Source organism: Thalia democratica, unplaced genomic scaffold (assembly GCF_965202585.1).
Source record: "Thalia democratica unplaced genomic scaffold, ktThaDemo2.hap1.1 HAP1_SCAFFOLD_1068, whole genome shotgun sequence".
Lineage (NCBI taxonomy): Eukaryota > Metazoa > Chordata > Thaliacea > Salpida > Salpidae > Thalia > Thalia democratica.
The window spans coordinates 1-10000 of record NW_028139992.1 but is presented as its reverse complement, the minus strand read 5'-3'; the positions used below and the strand labels follow the sequence as shown (position 1 = coordinate 10000).

Genomic DNA, 10000 nt, shown 5'->3' with positions numbered 1-10000 from the left:
CGCTTTGTACGTCGGCCTTTTGAAGTCACTTAACTTATTCTCGAGCACCTACCGTCGTTGCTACCTCACCCGAGGCCAGCAGGCTGCTCACGCTTCAGCTGTGAAATCGCCAGACCAGCTGTCTTTGACGACACGCTCCTTAATTAAGAAACGAGTCGCAGGCACTTTCAAACTAATGAAAGGATCGGTGTGTTAAAGACCCTGAGACGGACGTGGCCCCAGGATTACCCGAGGCCGCAATACGCGTTCAGAATATCGATGCTCAATGTGTCCTGCAATTCACATTACTTCTCGGAGCTAGCTCCGTCCTTCATCGACGCTCGAGCCGAGTGATCCACCGCTAAGAGATCTCTCGTGTTAATCAATCTCAATGCAACCAAAAAATCGTGTTCAAAAAGAAGCGGCCGCGCCAGCACTTGCGTGCTGAATTATTACTCCCGCTGTCAGGAAGCAACGCGACCGAACTATAACAGTTACAGGGCTCGGTCCCTTCGAAGAAGAGACGTCGCTTGAAATCAAATTTCGATTCGTTAATGATCCTTCCGCAGGTTCACCTACGGAAACCTTGTTACGACTTTTACTTCCTCTAAATGATCAAGTTCGATCGTCTTTTCGAACACCGGCGAGTGCGTTGCCGCACGTACCAGGCTCAATCGGAGGACCTCACTAAACCATTCAATCGGTAGTAGCGACGGGCGGTGTGTACAAAGGGCAGGGACGTAATCAACGCAAGCTAATGACTCGCGCTTACTGGGAATTCCTCGTTCAAGGGAAACAATTGCAAGTCCCTATCCCTAGCACGACCGGGGTTCAACGGATTACCCGGACCTTTCGGCCTAGGGAACACACGATGATCCGGTCAGTGTAGCGCGCGTGCGGCCCCGAACATCTAAGGGCATCACAGACCTGTTATTGCTCAATCTCGTGTGGCTAAACGCCACTAGTCCCTCTAAGAAGTTGTCTCCGACCCAATGGGTCGAGCAGCTATTTAGCAAGTAAGAGTCTCGTTCGTTATCGGAATTAACCAGACAAATCGCTCCACCAACTAAGAACGGCCATGCACCACCACCCACAGAATCAAGAAAGAGCTCTCAATCTGTCAATCCTCGCTGTGTCCGGGCCGGGTGAGATTTCCCGTGTTGAGTCAAATTAAGCCGCAGGCTCCACTCCTGGTGGTGCCCTTCCGTCAATTCCTTTAAGTTTCAGCTTTGCAACCATACTTCCCCCGGAACCCAAAGACTTTGGTTTCCCGGAAGCTGCCGGACAGTTCTTAAGTTCGACACTGCCCGATCGCTAGTCGGCATCGTTTAAGGTCAGAACTAGGACGGTATCTGATCGTCTTCGAACCTCTGACTTTCGCTCTTGATTAAAGAAAACATTCTTGGCAAATGCTTTCGCAGTCGTTCGTCTTGCGCCGATCCAAGAATTTCACCTCTAACGGCACAGTACGGATGCCCCCGTCCGTTCCTATTAATCATTACCTCGTGCTCCGAAAACCAACAAAATAGAACCGAGGTCCTATTCCATTATTCCATGCAACATTATACAAGCGTAAAGCCTGCTTTGAACACTCTAATTTTTTCAAGGTAAACTTGCCGGACCACCGCAACACTCAGTTAAGAGCACCGCGAAGGCACCGACCAACAAGAACAACGAGGCCAGTGCTAGCCTTTCGACCGACCAACCTCGCCGTCCCTATATCCAACTACGAGCTTTTCAACCGCAACAACTTAAATATACACTTTTGGAGCTGGAATTACCGCGGCTGCTGGCACCAGACTTGCCCTCCAATGGATACTCGTTAAAAAGTTTAAAGTGTACTCATTCCAATTGCAGGACCTCGTACGAGGTCTGCATTGTTATTTTTCGTCACTACCTCCCCGAGCCGGGAATGGGTAATTTGCGCGCCTGCTGCCTTCCTTGGATGTGGTAGCCGTTTCTCAGGCTCCCTCTCCGGAATCGAACCCTGATTCTCCGTCACCCGTTACAACCTCGGTAGGCCGATACCGTACCGACGATAGTTGATAGGGCAGTTGCTTTAATGAGATGTCGCCAGCACTAGGCCGTGCGATCCGCAAGCTTATCCAGAGTCACCATTGTAACGACCCGAAAGCCGGTTAGTTTTGGTCTGATAAATGCGCGCCTCACGTCAGTTCGGCGCTTTACGCATGTATTAGCTCTAGAATTGCCACAGTTATCCATGTAAAAGCGTACAATCAAATGAACCATAACTGATTTAATGAGCCATTCGCAGTTTCACTGTACGTGAGCTCGTACTTACACTTGCATGGCTTAATCTTTGAGACAAGCATATGACTACTGGCAGGATCAACCAGATAACTATCCGAGGGCGTTTAAACCCGTTGCTCGACTGAGCGTTTTTACTGTATAAATACAGACCTTTTCTATCACTCGGCTTAAAAGCCTTGCGAACGTTACTGAAAGTCGGCGCCGGCCTTTTGCTGTTTAAAGCGCCAGCCCGCGTCGACTGCAGCATGCAGCTATACAACTGACTGTTCTTTCTCCCGACCAACCGTTTGCCTTCTGCCGGTTAACTCGTCAGCAGCAACACGCCATCTGTCTGCTGCAGTTACCCGCCTCGAGCCGTGCCTGCCTGCGTCGGCTACTCGTCTCGACGACTTCGCAAAGCTATAAGCCTACCGCCGCTGGACGCTTGTAGTTTTTCATACGCTGCTCCGATGCGTTTACATAGCACGTTCGCCGCCGCTGCAATAGCCGCGCCTCGGGTGCTAAACAGTAATGCTTTAAGCCCGCTTTCTCGCCAAGTCGACCGAACGCACAAACACGTCTCTCTCACTAGTGTAAAGTAATGCATACGTGTATGATGCTCAAATGTTGCTGTTGAACTTTTTTGCCGATTTTTCCCGATTTTTTTTTAATTTCTTTGTTTCTTTTCAATTTTTTTAATATTTTAAGCTTATTTATGCTACGTTTAAATGTTTTAATACTTTTTTTATACTTTATTTAATATGTTTAAAAGAAATAAATAAAAAATAATATATATAAACTACTTTTTTTAATGTTTTAAATATGTTTGTTTATTATAAATAAGCTTTATTTGTATTATTTTTTATTTAAACTTACTTTTTAAATCTTTATATTTGTTTTATCGTTTTAAGCACATTGCGATAAATATAATAAACAAAAAATTGATTAAAAATAATAATAATAAAAAAAAAAAAAAAAAAATAACATAAGCTTATTTTATATGTTTCATTTTATTTTTATTTAAACTTACTTTTCAAACCTTAATACTCGTTTTATTTTTTTAAGCAGATCGCGATAAATATAATAAACAAACAATTAAATAAAAATAAATAAAAATGAAAAAAAAAAAAAAAACATAAGCTTATTTTATATGTTTCATTTTATTTTTATTTAAACTTACTTTTCAAACCTTAATACTCGTTTTATTTTTTTAAGCAGATCGCGATAGATATAATAAACAAACAATGAAATAAAAATAATAATAATAATAATAATAAATCATAAGCTTATTTTGTACGTTTCATTTTATTTTATTTAAAACTTACAATTTAAACTTTTGTATTTGTTCTATTCTTTTAAGCACATCGCGATAAATATAATAAGCAAACAATTAAATAAAAATAATAACAAATAAATAAAACAATACGGCTAAACTATAAAAAGAAAACTAAATAACTGATAAATACTTGTAAAACATTATTTGAAACATGTATTTTGAAACACAACACGATTGATTTATATTTGATAATATATTTTTAATTTGTGTAGTTCATTTAAAGTAGTCTCCCTTTTTGCTTCTGGTTTTATTAGAGTTATATATAACAATAAATGATGTAGTTTATTTAAAGTAGTCTCCCTTTTTGCTTCTGGTTTTACTTGAGTTACATAACGTTAAATAAACATACTTAATAAACGTAACCATCAATACTGTCATTTTAATAAAACTAAGTACAAATACATTGAATTAACATAGAACTTTAAAAAGCCTTTGCTAGTATCTGTTGGTAACAGTAAATAACCTATTATGACTCACAATACAAGAGTGCGAAATTTATTTTTCATTTGATTTTTCAGGTATTTATTTATTTGTGGAAATAAACTTTTTTATTACATTAGAAACTAATTGAATTTTTCCTATAACTATACCTATTATTATATTTAGTATGCTTAAAAGTAATAAAATGAAACGTCGCGATTATATAATAAACAAACAATCAAACAAACAAAGAAATAAAATAAAAAACTATTTTTTTAAACTTATATTTCAACTATATGTCTTATTTTATTTTCATTTAAACTTACTTTAAACCTCTGTATTTGTTATATATATTTAAACACAATACGATTAAACTATAAGACAAACAACAACATAAAATAATCACATTAATAAATACACTAAGCAAATAGCTAGAATAAATATAAATAGTTCAATATATACAATATATTTCTTCCATTTTTAAGTTACTTGTTAAACATATTTATTTAAACATGTTTCTTTAGAATATAAAACTAACAGTTCTACAAATAAAGAAATTAAAAAGCCAATACACATAACACTAACTTTTCATAAATTAGATATGCAAATATGAACAAAATAATAACTAAATTGTAAAGCTTTTGTAAACTGTAAACTTATAAACTTATAATAATAATTGCATATTCACTATTCACAATAGCTTTTTATTTAGTACACAACTGGTCTGTAAGTTGTGTAGTTTATTGAAAGTATAATCCCGTTTTGCTTCTGGTTTAAATAAAGTTATACAACACATACTAAAGTAAATTAAATAAAGTAATTCACTACTATCTATTAAATACATTAATTTAAATTAAAGTGAACTTTGAACTTATAATAATAATTGCATATTCACTATTCAGAATTGCTTTAAATTTAGTACACAACTGGTCTGTAAATTGTGTAGTTTATTGAAAGTATAATCCCGTTTTGCTTCTGGTTCAAATAAAGTTATACAACACTTACTAAAGTAAATTAAATAAAGTAATTCACTACTATCTATTAAATAAAACCAATTTAAAAAATACATTAATTTAAATTAAAGTGAACTTTGAACTTATAATAATAATTGCATATTCACTATTCAGAATTGCTTTAAATTTAGTACACAACTGGTCTGTAAATTGTGTTGGTTCTATTCAAGTACTCTCCTTGTTTGTTTTGTTTTAGTTGTATTTATTTTTAGATACTAGCACATTCAATACACATAATAAAGTAAACCAAATAAACTCTATTAATTTAAACTAAGTACAAATACATTAAGTTAATACAAAACTTTAAAAAGCTTTTGCTAGTATCTGTTGGTAACAGTAAATAACTTATTATGACTCACAATACAAAAGTGCAAAATTTATTTTCGTTTGATTTTTCAAGTAGCTACGCTTTTATTTGTTTATGGACAAAAAGACTTTAAAGTTTTAGTATAAATGACTAATTGTATTAATTTTAACTCAGAAAATTGTACTCTACAAGATGGTGCCATTATTTTTTCGATATCTCAACCTGGTCAAACCACTTTTTTAGCGCTCTAATTGGTTTAAACAGCAAATAACGTTATCTGATTGGCTTACGTTTTTATTTGCTAATAACTAGAATTTACTTTTCTTTTAAGCGTTAAAGAAATGTAAATAAACGAGTAATAAGTATAAATAGGTCAGAAAGAAAAATAGTACAAAAAAGATGAATTCAAAAGGCAAAAGCCTACGGCACGTGGTATTCCCAAGCGGTCACCCATCTAAGTACTAACCACGCCCGACACTGCTTAACTTCCCAGATCGGACGAGATGGGGTGTGCTCAGTGTGGTATGGTCGTAGGCGTTTGAAAGCGTTTACAAGCCTTTATAAACCCTTCGGTTTGTTTAAAAAACCTATTTGCACTTGATTTACAATCGATTTGATATTTTAAAATTAATCCTTATAAAATTTTAACCTGAATTAACCTTTTTTTTTCTTTTTTTTATCAACAGTTACTCCCAAACTGTACTAAAACTGTATTGTAACTGTACAAAAGTGTTTGTTTAAATAATTGCTATCTATAAATTACCTAAGACCAGGACAAGTAGAAGTAAAGTTTATTGAATTATTAAACTAAATAAATAAAATAAAATCGTAAAATAAAATAATACAATATGTTTACAATTTGTCATTGATCTATCCATTTATGTTATTGCATTACAAATACAAACATTGCATACATTCAAGAGTATTATTCATCAATCTTTTCAATATAATAAGTTTTAAATTTATATTTATATATATATTTATTTTTAAATAATTCCTGACATTTTAGACTACCTGAGATTTTTTTTTAATTAAATTAATTTTAGTAATTAAATACTTGACGTTCTAGTTTTTTTAATTTGATAACTCAACTATGTTTATTTTTTTTTTACTAATTTTAAAATTATTATTATACAATATATTTGTTATATTATATTTATTTTATTACTTAAACTTATTATATACATTTAATATATAATATTATTAAATAATTTTATTAACGAATTAAAAACAAAATATTATTATTTTATTATTATTATATTATTAACTTAGTGTTTTATTTTAAAGATATATTAAAAAACTAAACAGATATTACCCCTAAAAAATTTTGTTAATAATATATAAAAAGTACTCAAATTCAGATTCGGAAATATATATACTGTTTTTTTTCATCAATATTGCAGGTCTGCGTAGCCGGGGGCTGTAATCTAGCTGCCAGCAGGCCTGAAATGGTGGCCACTATTGTTCAATGTTCAACTTCAAATTCTTTGAGATTATACTGTACTATCTATCTATCTATCTAACAAATCTATCTAACAAATGTTGTTCAATCTAGGTTGTGGGTACTTGGGTCGAGTAATGCCTTTGACTTACAATCTGTTGTGGATTGTCAATATTCCTCTATCTATCAATAAACAAATCTATCTAATAAATGTTGTTCAATCTAGGTTGTGGGTACTTGGGTCGAGTAATGCCTTTGACTTACAATCTGTTGTTGATTGTCAACATTCCTCTATCTATCAATAATGATTATATTCAATATTAAATGTTGATTAATTCAGTTGTAAGAAAACCAGTGCGCTGGTTAGGTTGGGTAAGGCCTTCGACTTACAATCTTGGGGATTATCAACGTTCATCACAAGTACAGTAACGATCTCATTGAATTTCCAGTTGGAACATTGGATTGTAGTGGTGGCCTACTCTTTTTTGCCTAGTTTGACAAACTATTGTATATATATTGTATAACTTTATTTGTATTATTTTTTATTTAAATTACTACTTATTATTAAAGAATTAAATTTTCTCCATTGTTTTCTCCATCGCGAACATTAAAAAAAAAACTATGTATTTGAACTAATGCTTATTTTATATGTTTTGTTTTATTTTTATTCAAACTTACTTTAAACCTCTGTATTTTTTATACAATAAGATTAAACTATATAACAGAAAAATAATTAAATAATCAAACTATTGAATAAGCAGTTAATTAGTGTGTTTTTTTTAGGCTTCTTTCATTTTTAACTTACTTGTTAACCATATTTCTTTTATTAAAGTATAAAACTAACAGTTACTAAAATAAAATAATCATAAAGTCAATACACAAAACACTAACTTTTTATAGTTTAAATATGCAAACATGAATATAGTTATGAAGTAAAGTTATTCAAAGCTTATAATAATGAAGCTTTTGTATAATATTTCAATTACAGTGAACTTTAAGTAAGATAAGTTTTTTTTTTGTAATAACTACAAAATTGGTATTTTAGTTTATTATTAGTAACTAAATATTTATATTTATTATATTTAAAAAAAAACTTCTATACTAACTCTAATTTCAAAGCATATTAAAACATACAAATTTTACCAACTAAATATTTATTTTTATTTTTATTATTATAACTTTCAAACATAAGCTTGTATACCTTATATACCTATATACCTCATATAGTAGGCTTGACATAACATTATTTAATTCTTTTTGTTTGAAATAAACTCATTTAGTTATTAGTAAATTACAACATAAATGTTTATAACAATAAAACTAAGATTTAGCTTTTGAGTTAGTAAACTTTGATAGTTTTCTTTTAAAAGTTTAATAGTCCTTATTTAAGTTCAAACAAAATTGCTATATATTTAATACACATACAAAAGTAAACTAAGTAAACGTAACTCAATAGTCTCTTTTAAGTAAAAGTAATTACAAATACATTAAGTTAATACAAAACTTTAAAAAGCTTTTGCTAGTATCTGTTGGTAACAGTAAATAACTTATTATGACTCACAATACAAAAGTTCAAAATTTATTTTTGTTTGATTTTTCAAGTAGCCAGGCTTTTAGTTGTTTGTGGACAAAAAGACTTTTAAGTTTTAGTATAAAAGACTAATTGTATTAATTTTAACTCAGAAAATTGTACTCTACAAGATGGTGCCATTATTTTTTCGATATCTCAAACTGGTCAAACCACTTTTTTAGCGCTTTAATTGGTTTAAACAGCAAATAACGTTATCTGATTGGCTAAGGTTTTTGTTTTCTAATAACTAGAATTTTCTTTTCTTTTAAGCGTTAAAGAAATGTAAATAAACGAGTAATAAGTATAAATAGGTCAGAAAGAAAAATAAAACAAAAAAGATGAATTCAAAAAGTAAAAGCCTACGGCACGTGGTATTCCCAAGCGGTCACCCATCTAAGTACTAACCACGCCCGACACTGCTTAACTTCCCAGATCGGACGAGATGGGGTGTGCTCAGTGTGGTATGGTCGTAGGCGTTTGAAAGCGTTTACAAGCCTTTATAAACCCTTCGGTTTGTTTAAAAAACCTATTTGCACTTAATTTACAATCGATTTGATATTTTAAAATTATTCCTTATAAAATTTTAACTTGATGTAAGTATTTTTTTATTAAAACCTTTTTTTTTTGGTGTTTTAATTACAATTACTCCCTGCAACTTTATTAAAAACTTTGTTTAAAAGATTGTTAACTATATTCTATATTTAATACTATGATAATTAGAAGTAAAGTTTATTAAGTGATTAAACTAAATAAAAAATATTGTTAAAATAAACATTTCGGTAACATGTTGTGTTTAGTTTGTTTTACTATTTCTCATTGTTCTATTTATAGATGGACTTATATATACAAGAATATTTATAGTTAGTTATAGTTTTCTAAAGAATATCTCATACTACATCAGATTTTACGAATAAATAATTTATAACTTATAATTATATAACTTATAATTATAGATTATATAATAAATATAACTTAATTTAAGGTAATAAAATATTTGACGTTTAATTTAATAACTCAACTATGTTTATGTTATAAAATGATAGTATATAATACACATACATTATAATAATATGTATAACTAGTTGTTTACTTTAAAATGAATAATTAAGTGGAAGAATTAAAAGAACTCACATTTTTGAAGAGAGCGTGGAAAACCAGAATAGTCTTTTAAAACTTTTATTAAATTATCGATAAATATAAAATACAATAGAATTAAACATATAAACGTAACTGTGGTTGCTTAGAAACTAAACAAGAAATTTTTTAATAAAATATAAAATAATTATTATATAGAAGTAAAATAAAAATAAAATAAAAGTAATATAAATTATATCTTTTAACTAAATAACAATCACGAGCAATATTAGCGCAATGTCAGAGTATGAATTTATAATAAAGGAATTGCTTCCTTGGTGTTGATACTTACCTTATTCAAATAGAATACATTTTCAGCGATCAGGCTTGTATTTATTTTAGCGCGCGTAACACAACGTTTGTGGGTTTCGGCACACTTTTGTCGATAGTGGGCGCCCCGCCTCTTAAGTACAGAAATTTCGGGAATTTTCGATTTTTGGAATTCTGACTCGACAGATCGTTTTTATTTGGTCCAGAGACCCCGTAAAAAATTTTTCAGCCCATTTGAAGCATGATGAAAAAATGTTATTTCGACCCCCTTTTTTTAGGG

At 31.2% G+C, this 10000-nt stretch overlaps 4 non-coding genes across 4 annotated transcripts; all 4 read right to left on the bottom strand.

Moving 5' to 3' along the window:
• Positions 1–196: 196 nt before the first annotated feature.
• Positions 197–349, bottom strand: LOC145847745 (5.8S ribosomal RNA). Its single transcript, XR_014371495.1, has one exon. It is a non-coding gene; the product is annotated as a 5.8S ribosomal RNA (ribosomal RNA).
• A 182-nt stretch (positions 350–531) lies between these two features.
• LOC145847751 (small subunit ribosomal RNA) lies at positions 532–2339 on the bottom strand. The gene has a single exon (XR_014371501.1). It is a non-coding gene; the product is annotated as a small subunit ribosomal RNA (ribosomal RNA).
• Positions 2340–5722: 3383 nt separating this feature from the next.
• LOC145847753 (5S ribosomal RNA) lies at positions 5723–5841 on the bottom strand. Its single transcript, XR_014371503.1, has one exon. It is a non-coding gene; the product is annotated as a 5S ribosomal RNA (ribosomal RNA).
• Positions 5842–8672: 2831 nt separating this feature from the next.
• LOC145847742 (5S ribosomal RNA) lies at positions 8673–8791 on the bottom strand. Its single transcript, XR_014371493.1, has one exon. It is a non-coding gene; the product is annotated as a 5S ribosomal RNA (ribosomal RNA).
• Between the last annotated feature and the right edge of the window lie 1209 nt (positions 8792–10000).